This window comes from Rhinolophus sinicus, chromosome 2 (assembly GCF_057876585.1).
Source record: "Rhinolophus sinicus isolate RSI-liver-muscle chromosome 2, RSI-T2T, whole genome shotgun sequence".
NCBI lineage: Eukaryota > Metazoa > Chordata > Mammalia > Chiroptera > Rhinolophidae > Rhinolophus > Rhinolophus sinicus.
In genome coordinates this window covers 86,067,634-86,082,086 of record NC_142502.1, presented here as the reverse complement: position 1 = coordinate 86,082,086, position 14,453 = coordinate 86,067,634, and positions in this window count along the sequence as shown.

The following is a 14,453-nucleotide window of genomic DNA, read 5'->3' as shown; positions in this document are numbered from 1 at the left end:
CTGAGAATTGTGACCAACTCACATTCCACACATCTTTGTCAAAATCACACTTTCTTAAAGGTATGGATCTGGTTGCAATTCCCTAATTAGAATAGGTGTATTTCAATTCCAACAAAGAAAGGGAGACACCCGTTAATGGGATTAGGTATAAATTGACTTTGGGTAGCAAATGTCAGTATCCCTAGTGCTTTTTCAGGCTTTTAAAATAGTCTTGGCTTTTCTATCACCAAAGTTAATAAATAAGTACTATCATGAAGCTGATTTGCTCTAGATTATTATTCTATAAGTTAAGCATAAACTGTATCACATATAGCAAAGTTCAATAATGATACAACTCAGTGCATGATCCAGAACCAATCAGGTCATAGAAATAAGGTGACTGGGTATTATAGTCAGGCACACCAAAGATGGAATCCAATTCTATTCTTGACTAGCTTTGTTGCATTGAACAAGTTTATTTAGCCTCTTTGATTTCAGTTTCCTCATCTGTAAAACAGGTAAAATAAGAGCTACCCATCAGGCTTAAAGATATATATGAATTGCCTAGTAGACTGCTCAGTAAAATGGTAACTTTTACTGAACAATGATTATTATTGCTGTAGCTACTACAGTTGTCACTATAGATAAAAAAGGCAACAGATGTTTGAAGAAAGTATTAGGTTCTGTGAACCTGAGCACTCTGGGACAGTTTCTTGAAAAAGACAGTGTTTGTGTTGGTATTATATATAGTTCAGTAGATTATATTAAGGGAGAAAGGATTTTGTGAATGGGAAGAGGCTTTAGTCCGTTGAAGGGGAAATGATATAAGTGTGCTGTACAGACAGAAATATTCCTGACATGATTTAAAGAGAGAGTGAGTATAGTGGTGCAAAAAGGAATTCATTTTAGAAAAACATAGGTAATAAAGGAAGAAAGGTTAAATTGGGAACTGATTATAGATGATCTTGTGTATCTGCCAGCCCTTGGGATTTTTGCTGTGGATGATTGATCGTAGGTTGGGTTATAATTAATGGACCAATGTCAACCGGAATAGAAATGTGTGGTCATAATCTGTAGGGCTTTTCTCATCTCTGACATTTTAAATGGGTTATCAAAGACCTAGTCTACGAAATTAGTCAGAGACTCACTCTGGAGCAAGAGAATTGAGAGTCCCATCTTCTTCCTCACTGAACTGACAACATTTAAAGTAAGGGGGCACATCCGCAAAAGACTGAACATAATCATTAGGAAACTAAAAACCTTTGTTATTGAAAGATGGGAAGGTCTGGGCATTGTCAAAGAAAAATCTCAAGGACATTTTTTGATACCTGAGTGAAGGTTTTCTTTTCTTTTTCCTATGATCACATAAAATGCAAGGGAATCTAGCTTAGACAATAACTGGGGTCCCAAAAGAAAAAGAAAAATTGTTAAAGTATTTGTTCTATAATGTATAGCATAAATATTATATTTTACATTTGCTATAGCTTAGAATATAGTATGTTATAGTGTTTCTGTATTTATTCCTCAAAAAATTATTTAAAGTAAAACATTCCAGTTGGATAATGCTTAAGTCATTTTGATATAGGCCAGGCATTCCTTCTTTGATAACAAAAAAAAAGAATTTTCTGGTTTGTAGCATGACCCAAAGCTATCTGCATCTGTTTCCTAAGTATGAGTTTCAAGAATGCAAGATGTTTAAAATGTAAACTTTCTGTGCTATGCAATGTGACAAGCTCTATGTTCAACCAGGAATGGGCCAAGCTAACAGCAATACATGTTTCACTTTTTTTTAAATTCCAAGTTAGCAAATATTCAGGTAATTGTGGTGTGTTGTGTGGGAAAGGATAAACTTATTCTTTGTAGTGTAGTACCAATTTTGTGGGTAATGGTACATAAAGGTCAATTTCAGCTTTACATAAGCAATATTTTGTAGACTTGTCTGAAAATAGCTTAACCTGTTTCATGACAATGGAAATATTCAAACCAAATGTGAATGATTGGCTGTTTGTGAGGCAAGAAGGAATGATCAATTAATATAGTGATTTTCATCTGTCTGCATGTGACTGTGACCTGAAGGTTTTTTAGAACTACACTAACATCAGAACCCTACCTCAGGTCAATTTATGAAAACCACTGGTGGTAAAGCCTGTGGGCATTGATGATTTTATTAAGCAGCAGGGTTGTGAATTACTACATTAGTCAAGGTAAGTCTAGCAAATACCCATCTGTAACATTATTAGGAGAGTGTCAGGAACAATCACTGTCAGCATGGTCAATCATGAGATGGCGTGCAGAGTGGAATGAGGGCAATTCATTTTATTTTATTTTATTATTTTTTAAATTAGTTTCAGGTATACAAAACAATGTAATAGTTAGACATTTACACCCCTCACAAATTGATAACCCCTCTCCCCCAATCTACTACCCCTCTGACATCGTATATAGCTATTACAATGCCACTGACTCTGTGTCAACTATAATACAATATATACATAGTCACGGGATGTAGAGTACAGCAGAGGGCAATCCATTTTAAAGGCAAGTGAGACAAGGAAGGGGCCATTGTGAGTCCAGCTGCCAGACGATGGAGACTTCTACAATGAATATGCATTGCTTTTATCATCAGGAAAGGAAATTATTTCAAATTAGCAATAATATGGAAAAAAATAAATGAAAACTTGACAGAGTTTTTCAGCCTCCTTTTTAGTCCCTCCTATGCCCCATCTTATACCCCTAACACAAGCATATAATACATTTGTTTGGCTACAATCAATTTCTCAAGTTTCAGAAAACATTTTAAGTAGTGACTGTGCTACATAATCTCCCATCATTGAGATCAATCTCCTAGAGTGGTTTTCCTTCCTTCTCTGTTGGGTGAAACTATACTTACCTCCAAAATCTTGTTCAACCATCGCATCCGCTGACAATTTCCCAGGATTCCTTCAAATGAATTGTTTACTCTATTTATATTTTTATAATATTGAACATAGTCCAAGAACTGTATTTGTGACATTGCATTTTGATTAATTTTATTTATGGTCACCTCCCTAGGTTTTCTGTTATCTCCTCTGAGCAGTAAGGGGGGGAAATTAAAGAAAATTCAAATTCTCTTTAGGGAACTATGGAATCTCAGATGCTAATTGAGGTTATTTTTAAGTCTGAAACAATGTTTGGGAGCTCATTTGAATATATCCTATAAGTATTTGAAATCCATTTCTGAAAGCTTTTGAGAGAAGCTATGGACAGAGATCTAGACTCAGGATTTCTGCTCAGAGAGGAAATAGTAAAAGTTAATTAATTTATTCATTCAACACTCATTGCCTTTCTCATGCAGTCACAGCACTAACTGCTAAGGATATACTGGGAAAAAATATGGCTGGATGGTTCTGTCGTTTTGGAGCTAATACTCTAGTGAGAGTGGGTGAGACAGTGGAAATAAATTCTTTGAGGCAGAGAAGTATGCATGGAGTAAACAGTAGATGGCTAATATCTGGGCATTAGGAAATTCTCATTTCAATAAGGAGGAGGAGGAATATGAATTAGATAACAATAGAGAAAGAATAGAGGAATAACAGTAAGAGGAAGAGTCATAGAAATTAAAAATGAAAAGTATTAGAAAATATAAAACATAATTTCAAAGTAGTTCTTTTAGCTTAGAGATTATTAGAAATAGACTTTTCAAAGTAGGAATCCTTCTGTGCAATTTAGATATAATTACTCTTTTTCTCATAATTCCTTCCTCCAATTTCTTTACTTTTCATTTTGATAGGGACATCGAATTTTCTTTGTTCTTACCTTTGGCTCTGTGGTAATTCCCTCAACCAACCTCTATATGTGTCTGGAAAGGCTCCCTGTTCAGCTATTAGTCCTTCATAAGCTTTGCGACTTTCCTACGGGAATCTCAGTTCTTCCTACAAATGCTTTAACTATGGAAGCACTTGGTACTTTCCTGAACCAACTTAAAAGAGCTACTATCTCAATCTGGACACTGAATTCATTGCTGCTATATAGAAGACTGGATACGTAATTTATGGATTTTAATGCACAATGAAAATGTTGATGCGTTTGATCAAAAATAATTCAAACTTTAAGATGGTGACAGCAAGGCGTTAAACGGATATTGGCCTCTGTAGAAGTGCAAAGATCACATGCTATGACTAGGTGTTTTCCAAAAACTCAGTTAAAAGCAATAATTTTTATAAAGGATGTTCAGAAGGCCATACGGTCCACTACTCATTCCTTCAACACTAACTTATTTCCCTGGATTAAACCTGGCCAACTGAGAACCTCATGCCAAGTAGAGTAGCGAGATAAAACACAGCAAGCTCAGTTAACTTTTAACTTCAGATAAACAACAAATGATATTTTTAAGTATAAGTATGTGTTAAATAATATTTGGGGCATACTTATTCTAAACTTATTTGTTGTTTATGTGAAATTCATATTTAACTGGAAGTTCTATATTGTTATTTGCTAAATTTGCCAACCTTAATTCCAAGATCACTTCATTTGACTTTTTGTAAACTATATTTAATACATTGTCCTATATTAAGATAACATATTAAAAAAAGACACTAGTAAATTTGATACAGTAGTTTTGTAAGATCGTTGTTGAAGCTATTGTTCTTTCCATTATAAAATGTTGTCTTAAGGGAATCCATAAAAGAAAATAGTGTTGAGTATATTTATGTCTCACCAGTGTGTTTGTATCTTTTAGGCATTATAAATGAGATATCTGATACCACCTTTCTTTTTGCATTGGTTCCTTAGAAACTTAGACAAAATTGTGTAATGTACCTTTTACAGGAATATATATATCTCCAAAAAAATGTATGTGAGTTCAGACAATTAAGTTCATAAACTCATCCTAGAAAAAGTGCTTCATACCTCATTGCTGAATATCACTATGGTCACTTTCGAAGTACTCCCCTTGGGAAGCTATGCACTGACGCCAGTGCCTAGTCCACCTTTCCAAGCAATTTTGGAACTCTTTTTTTGGAATGGCCATCAGAGCTGTCATCCTATTACCCTTGAGGTCCTGAATGTCATGAAAATGTCTTCCTTGCAATATTTCCTTTATCTTCAGTTAAAGAAAGAAGTCATTGGGGGCCAGATCAGGTGAGTAGGGAGGGTGTTCCAATACAGTTATCTGTTTACTGGCTAAAAACTCCCGCACAAACAGTGCCATGTGAACTGGTGCATTGTCGTGATGCAAGAGCCATGAATCATTAGCGAAAGTTCAGGTCCTCTAATTTTTTCATGCAGCCTTTTCAGCACTTCCAAATAGTAAACTTAGTTAACTGTTTGTCCAGTTGTTACAAATTCATAATGAATAATCCCTCTGATATCAAAAAGGTTAGCAACAGCATTGCAACAGGTTCGTGAACTTAATTGCCAACCCCATACACTTTTTAAGAAAGGAAAAAACTGTATTAAAATTATAATACTCAATACATACTGATAAAATAAGATGAATACAGTCATGTGTATTCATTGTTTTGGCATCCCTGGTATACATATCTCTATTTGGGCAACTTTATTCCTGACTTGATCTTATCTCCTATATGTTCATTTTTCCTGCTGAATATTCTGATTTTTAAAAATGTTATTTTATCATATATATGTGTATATATGTGTATATATATATATCATATATTTTATCATATATATGGATATATATCATATATATGTATATGTATCCATATATATGATAAAATAAATTTATATATATACATATATATATATATATATGAAAGCAGCCTGTTTTGGGGAAAAGCAGGTAGTGATTAACAAATTACACTATTAAACAAATAAAGAGACTTCCTGAAAGATTTACATGTTGTTGGTAACATTAAATTTCTTACTAATTCTAATATTCCATTAACATTTAATAATTTAACAGATGCCAGATATAAGTAAATAAACAAAACTGTTGTTGATTTATCAAATTAGAATTTAAGAAAAATACCGATTACAAGATCTCAGATGAACTTTATAAAAGCATTCATCAAAAGCAGTTTCAAATAATTAGAAAGTCACGCTGAACAATGTTGTGTAATGGAAAGTATTAGCTTGAAGCCTGAATATCTAAATGGTATTGTAAACTCATCAAAAGTACCCTTTTATGTGACCCTCACTCAGCAAAGATTTATTATTAATTTTATTAGTAAAGGTTAAAGTCCATAAGGGTATCAACTATATTATGAAATTAATAGAAGATACTCAATAATACAACTTTCTTGTTGATCATGTAGAATTGCCTAAACCTAAAAACATGGTGTTATTTGTTTTGTAAAGTAAAACTAGCTGTTTATCCAAATGATTTATTTTCTTGCCCCAACAAGTCTGGCACAAATCATTAGGTTTTTAACGGAGCTTTTCGTTTAGTTGACTCTCTATCCCCGCCAAATAATATTATAAGTTATCCATACAAACTGGCTCATTTACAACACATATTCACTGAATAAGAATTTTCATTCATCAGCCAGATTTCTGCCACAGTTATTAATGTATTATTTTTGTTAATTTCATCACTAAAGACTGTTACGATCTGAGAAGATTATCGTTGCAACCTTTCAAGTGTAAGAATAAATTTCTCCTATACGCTGACAATGAACAGATGGAACTTGAAATTAAAAACACAACACTGTTCACATTAGCACCCCCAAAATGAAGTAGGTATAAATCTAACAAAACATATGTAAGATCTATATGAGGAAAACTACAAAACTCTGGTAAATAAAACCAAAGAAGAAATAAATAAGTGGAGAAGTAGTTCATGATTGTGGATAGGAAGACCCAGTATGGTCAAGATGTCAGTTCTCAGTTTGATCTACTGTCAATGAAATCCCAGTCAAAATCCTAGCAAGTTATTTTATGGATATCAACGAATTGATTCTAAAGGTTATACGGAGAAGCAAAAGACCTAGAATAGCCAACATGGTATTGGAAGAGATGACAAAGAATAAATCTCCTATTCAAATGTACTCAAATAGAAAGAAAGATGGATTTCTGCATCTGCATCTCTTATCTTAATGTTAAGAGAATCTAAATGTTATATCATTAATTATACGAATGACCACAATCTTTACCTAATAATATTTGTTATATTTACATGTTCTAGAAGCATCTATGTTTTAGAAGAGATTCTTTAATGCAAGTACACACAAGTGGGACTTTCTAAAAATGCCCATTCTTTAGACATTGTAATTCATTTGATCTGGGGGTGATGCCTAGGAACCTATATTTCAATAAGTACAAATCACTCAGCTTCTACTCATTCTCCCAGTGAATTTCAGATCCACTTTGAGAAACAGAGTTCTAGTAACATGAACTATGTTTATAAAACACTTTCAGTATGGAAGTCAATATGCTTCTCTGTGAAAGCAATATAATTAGAAAATGTTGATAATCATTTTTAAATGACATTTGTCAACTATATTTATACTATTCTTAAAGGTAATATTAATGAAGATATAATATTTCCAGTTTTATGTAATATTTAACTTCTTTCATTATTCTATGGCAATTTGTTTTTGTTTTTGTTTCTCTTCTACCTAACTAGGAAATGGACCGTATTCATAATTTTGGGTGACAGACCTTTGTAATTCAAATAAAATCCAGGAAGATAGATTGACTACTTGAGGATAAAGTAATTGAATGAGAATTTTTCACTCTTGTTGAGATGAAAGACCTGATTAGTTTGATGCTAAAGGTGACTTTCTATTGTACCTGGAATTCATCAGATATATTCAAAGACCCTTCCATCTCCATGGGGTAAAATTTAAAGGAAATGATCGATGACAATCCAAGTGAAAGCTCTGAGCTGGGCCCAGAGAATGGCCTGTGTGTGAAGGTAAATAAGGTCATGTGGGAAGAGAAAAAGTATTACCACAAAATAGCTTCCCAAAAGATCTGGAGTGGGACAATCAAAAGAACTACTACTCAAAGTGTTGTTAAAAGGCTGCTGGTATAATGAGCTGCATGGTTCCTAACAGTCACTCCTAATTCCCATTTAAGGTGAACTCTATACAGATTAAATCTTGAATTTGATATAAAGAATAATACAGCAAATGTTTCTGGACTCCATCTGAGTGCTTGGTCACCTAAGAGTGTTTTATTTGGATCATACGATTTGTCCATATATGTTAAGGAGTTAGTAAAGGGATAATAATCAGAAATATTGTCAGAAATACTTAGCTTTTTAATTTAAGGTCACATAACAAAGATAGTAATGATAAATTGAATAATATTAAATGCCTCTATGATATTAATACTATTTTGGGTAATTATTTTAAATTTTTAATAATTTCTAATTAAGGATCTGCTATTTTATTTAACATTAAGTGTACTATATTAAATCCAATTACATTTATATTAAGCTTTTATGATTCCTAGCTAGAAGAGCATTGTAATATGAGTCAAAAGTCCTAGATTCTAGACTAAATTTCAAGCTTCTACTCTTAGGTGTGTGTTCTTTGGCAGGTATTTAACATTTGACATTTTTCCTCATGTGTGAAAGATAGTATCTCTTTGCTGATTTTGCAGATATATTACAGATATGACACAAGATCATTTATGTGAAATCTTCTGTGAACTATAGAGAGCTCTACAGATGTCATTTCTATTATTATAATGAGCAACATAAATTACATTAAAATGTAGAATATTTTCATACATATTGAAAACAGCTAGTTATTCCAAGAAAGGTGTATTTTTTTTAATATGAAAAAGAAAAAAGTTACCTTCTGATAAAAACCTAGAGGAGGTCAAGCTCTCAATTATGGTTTTATTTGTTGGATTAACAGTTCACTTAGTAAGCAAATGCTTCACATACTGATTAGATATACTCTGAAAATAAGGGTCTAGTATCCTTAATCTTGGAACTCAGAATTTTGTTCTTTTTCTGGGCATACAAGATTAAAGACATTTTTGGAAAAACAAGTTCTATTCCCATCTATTTCCCAATACAACTTTTACATTATTTCAAAATTATATTATTTGTTGTTTTTAAATAAGTCCCTATGTTTTCCTACACACATTCCATTCCTAATATCCTTTTGACCATTTCTGCTGGTCAAAAACTATAAATTTAATCAGTGTTATTTATTAAAACTATAGTCCACTATTTGTTCTCCAATTCTTACTTGATAATGAAATTCTTAATTTTCATTTGGGTCTTGGTCACCTGAAATGCAGGCTACTTCTCTCAGATTCTTTTATAACTATGCATCACCATGTAACTAAGTGCGGCCTTATGGATATAAGTAAGAATAATATGTGCAACTTTGGGGAAATGTACTTCCCCTCCACTTACTTTAATCTATCCTCCTGAATCTGGAAATAAAGACAGGGTCTGAGATTGTACATCATGTGGCATCATACCAGCCTACAATTTCTTTTATGCATGTAAGAAACTTCCTTCTTCTTTAACACACTCTTAGTTTTGGAGACCTCGACAAGCACTAGTATTTCCTTCTCTGAACTGCGAAGTATTTACTTTTAATATCATTTTTCTTTGAATTATCATGGTCAGTACTCATTTACCATTGGACTTCAGAGCTGAGATTATGCCTTATTCATAAATGCAACTACTTAGCCCAAGTTTTACCTATAAAAGTGCTCAAGAGATATTTATCAAATGAGTTGGGGAAGTACAAGTAAGTTTTAAAAAGGGACCCCTTGTATAGGAAAATATTTACAAAATATTCACAAGACAGATGTTGACAGATCATACAAAAAATATATGAAACTTCTACAAAAGTAGCATTCATTAAGACAGACTCCATGAGAGATGTTATTGACCTCGTTTACACACTCTAGTGACCTGAATCTTGTCAACAGATAGGATACATCCATTTTTTTATTTCAAGTCTTTAACTTAGGACCTTAAAAACATCACAAAATGTTTCAGCAAAAATGAGCAGAATATGAGCAATTCCCTGGGTCCACCCTGAGAACACCCATGAATATCCTGAAGAGACTTAAAAGGTGGAATTGAGATCATAAGGGTGGAGGCTACAATGTTTTGAAAGTATGTGCCTTTATTCACTTCTGGTTAATAAGGAGAGGCTTGCATCCAGTAAATTCTGAACATCGATTGGCTATGTTATCAATCTCTAGTACTTCTTTATAAACACCTTGAAAAAAAGTCTCCCCTAAAGTAATAGTCATATCCAGTTCAATTCTCCTTTCAGATGTGACATGCAATTCTTGGTCTATGCCACTTGGTCTATTCAAGATATGTCAGTTCTTTCTTTTCAGACCTTTATGTCTGCATTTTTAATGGACTTATTCATATTACCAGTGTTCATTAACATGTTTCTTTAGAAGTCTTTCCATTTCCCAAAGTGATTGACAGATACTGGGTACACCTGTGTGTGCTACAGATCTCTAGGTCTCTATCTTTGAGAAGAAGGCTCTCGGGTTGCATTCTTCAATGTAGGACAAGAAGGTTGCCGTGTGGAAAGAGAGTTCAATCCCCTTTAACTTGGGTGATTCACTTCCTGGTAGAAATGATACCTGAAAAAAAGTGTGCCATTATACAAGAGCAGGAAACTACAGACACTTTTAAGACTATTAGAACATAGTAATTTATCGAGAATTTAATAAATAACAAATTCATGTAATAACCCATTAAAAAAATAAGCTTGGTTTTACTTTTCATTGCTGTGGACCCATAAAAAGGAAAGAGCTATTCTCCGCTACCTTCTCAAGAGTAAAGCCAGTTCTCATTGTTAAAGTTTAGATGCTCCTTTTTCACATGAAGATGTCAGGGAAAAAAGAGAATAAATAGTCTTTTTATGTTTCAGGGAAGAAGTTGCAAGTGGGGATTAAAACCATGATGATAGCTCTGCATAAACTTTAGAGCAAGTCAAGTATCCAGAAGGAGAGTTATGGCAACTTTGTATTTAGAATTGAGGTGTGTATGTGGGAAAGGGCACAAGAAGAGGGGACAGCCACCCAGGGGCAGGGGATTGTGCCAGGATTGACCATTCTGTAGGGGGTGGTACTGGGGCCTGAGAAAGTTTTAGCCCTTGGGATGGACTAAAGAAGCAGCATGGCTTGAGGGCCTAAGCAAGGGGTTCCCATGGCAGAGCTTGGACCTGGATAACAGTCACAGGTGGAGCTGTCCAACTAACTGCAATCCACTGGTTTGGGCAGGAAGCTGGCAAACATCTCACATTGAACAGAGACAACAGACCAGAGCCCACAAAGATATTCTCAATCCACTAGAAACTGCGGTTGCTGTGGAAACTTTGCACCTCTTTTCTAAACCAAATAGGCACATGGGTCTTTATGGCTGTTTGCACAAACTCAGAGATGGAGAAAGCTGGAAAATGTTGATATACTTGTAGGTAGCTCCAGCAGAATTAAACTTGATTTGAGCAGTCCAAAAACATGTGACATTTATTATTATTATTATTACTACTTTTTATTATTATTATTATTTTTGCAAGAGTACTTAACATGAAATCTATGCACTTAACAAAGTTTAAGTGTAATACAATATTATTAATTATAGACCAAATGCTGTATAGCAGGTTTTTAATACATTTTTTCCCCACTTTTTTAGTGTTATTAGGTTGTAGTAAAATATGATTGAAAGTAAAATAACATTTTGCATTCATCAGATTGGTAAGAATGATATTCATTATTGATGATGGTGAGGAAAATTTGCATTTTTATACACTTTTATAAAAGTGATTTTAGGTAAAAATAACTATTGCAGGATTTATATTTTGGGCTTCATTTGCATATCCGTTTCCAGTTTGTGAAATTTGCATAATTAACATTGACATTTTCTGATGAGATTGTTCATTATGTATTCTTTTAAAAATATTTTTTATTTATTTTGACAAATATGAAAGATCTCTAGAACTTAGTCATCTTACATAACTGAAATTTTATATCTGTTGAATAGCAACTCCCCATTTCCCCTCCACTCAGCCATTTTTATCCACTATTCTACTTTCTGCTTCTATGCATTTGAGTATTTTGTGTATCTCATATATGTGGAATCATGCAGTATTTGTCCTGTGACTGACTAATTTCATTTAGTATGATGTCCTCAAGGTTTATCCACGTTGTTGCATATGGCAATATTTCTTTCCTTTTTACAGCTAAATAATGCTTCATTATATATTTATACCACATTTTCTTTATTCATTCATCTGTTTATGGACATTAAATTGTTTCCACATCTTGGCTATTGTAAATAATGCTACAATAAATATGAGAGTGAAAGTATCTTTTCAAGATTCTGATTTCAATTCTTTTGGATAAATACCCAGAAATGGGATTACTGGAAACTATACTGTACAGGCTGCACCATTTTCCATTTCCAACTACAGCATACAAGAGTTCCAATTTCTTCACATCCTCACCAACAATTATCTTTTGCTTTTTTGATAATAACCATCCTAAAAAATGTGAGATGATATCTCATTGTGGATTTGATTTGTATTTCCCTGCTAATTAGTGATGTTGAGTATCTTTTCATAACCTGCTGGCCATTTATATGTTTTCTTTAAAGAAATGTCTGTTCAGGTCCTATGCCCATTTAATAACTTTTTTTTTTTTTTTTTTTTTTTAACCTTCTATTGAGTTGAAGGTCTTATTTATATTTTTTGGATCTTAACCCCTTATACGATTAATATACAAGATAATATACCAGTCATATTGCTTGCAAATATTTTCTCCTGTTTTGTAGGTTTTTATCACTCTTGTTTTCTTTGCCATGTAAAGCTTTTGAGTTTGATGTAGTCCCACTTGTCTATTTTGCTTTTGTTTCCTGTGATTTTTGTGTTATAGCCAAAAATCATTGCCAAGACCAAAGTCATCAAGCTTTTTCCATACGATTTCTTCCAGGAGTTTTACTGTGTCAGATGCTATAAGTCTTTAATCCATTTTGAGTTGCCTTTTGTGTATAAGAGTCTAATTTAATTCTTTTTCATGTGGCTATTCAGTTTTCCCAGCACCATTTTTTGAAAAGGCTATCCTTTCTCCATTGTGTATTCTTGTAACCTTTGTCAAAGATTGGTAGACTGTACATGCATAGTTATATTTGTGAACTCTCTACTCTTTTGGTTTACATATCTGTCTTTATATCAATCCAATGCTCTTTTAATTACTGTAGTTTTGTAATATATTTTGAAATGAAGATGTGTGAGACCTCCAAGTTTGTTCTTCTTTCACAATATTGTTTTGGCTCTTTGAGGGTAATTCTGGTTTCATACATATTTTAGAATTGTTTTTTTCTATTTCTGTCAAAAATGCAGCTGGATTTGGATAGGAATTGCACTGAACCTGTAAATTGTTTTTGGTAGTATGGACACTTTAATAATATCACTTCTAATTCATGAACACAGCTTTTCTTTCCATTTTTTTTTTTTATATTTCCTTTCATTCATTCATCGTGTTGTATAGTTTTAAGTGTACAAGTCTTTTGACTCCTTGGCAAGAATATTCTTCAGTCTTTTGATGCTATTGTAGATGAGATTTTTTTTTTTAATTTCCTTTTCAGATAATTCAGTTAGTATATAGAAACTATCTGACAATTATCTTACAACTTTACTGAATTCTCTATCTTACAACTGAATTCATTTATTAGTTCTAATTTTTTTGGGGGGTGTCTATGGGATTTTCAATATGTAAGATTATGTCATCTGAAAACAGAGATAATTTCACTTCTTCCTTTCTGATTTGGATGCCTTGTATATTTTGCCTTGCCTAATTGTTCCAGTAAACTGAATTCAACAGCACATTAAAAGGTATCATACATCATGATCAAATGGTATTTATCTCCAATATGCAAGGACAGTTCAACCTATGAAAATCAATGTCACACAGCACATTAACAGAATGATGGATAAAAACCAGATTATCAACTCAATAGATGCACAAAAAAAATTTGACAAAGTTCAATACCCTTCCATAATAAAAAACTTTTAACAAACTACAAATAGAAGGCAATCACCTTACCATAATAAAGGCCACATAAGCAAAGCCCACAGGTAATATCATGCTAAATGGTGGAAAAATTGAAAGCTTTTTCTTTAAAATCAGGAAGAATGCAAGGATACTCACTTTCACCATTCCTATTCAACATAGTACTAGAAGTCCTAGCCAGAATAATTAGACAAGAAAAATAAATAAAAATGATACGACTTTTGTATCTTGAGCATGATATGGTAGAGGAAATAACACCTACTACACTAAAAATATAGCCATATCAAAAATAATTCAAAATATATATTTTAATTATTTTGCCCAATGATGAGTGGGTTAAACTTTTATTTTAAAGCTTGGGTCCTAGTGAATTTGATGTATATGCAAAATATCAATACAGGTAACAATTATAATATGGAAATTTTGGCTATTCAGTTTGGCAATGAATTTATACCTGCTGCTTTTATGAAATTGATTGGAATAGGGTCCCAGAGATTTTTTATATATATGTTAGAAATATGTTG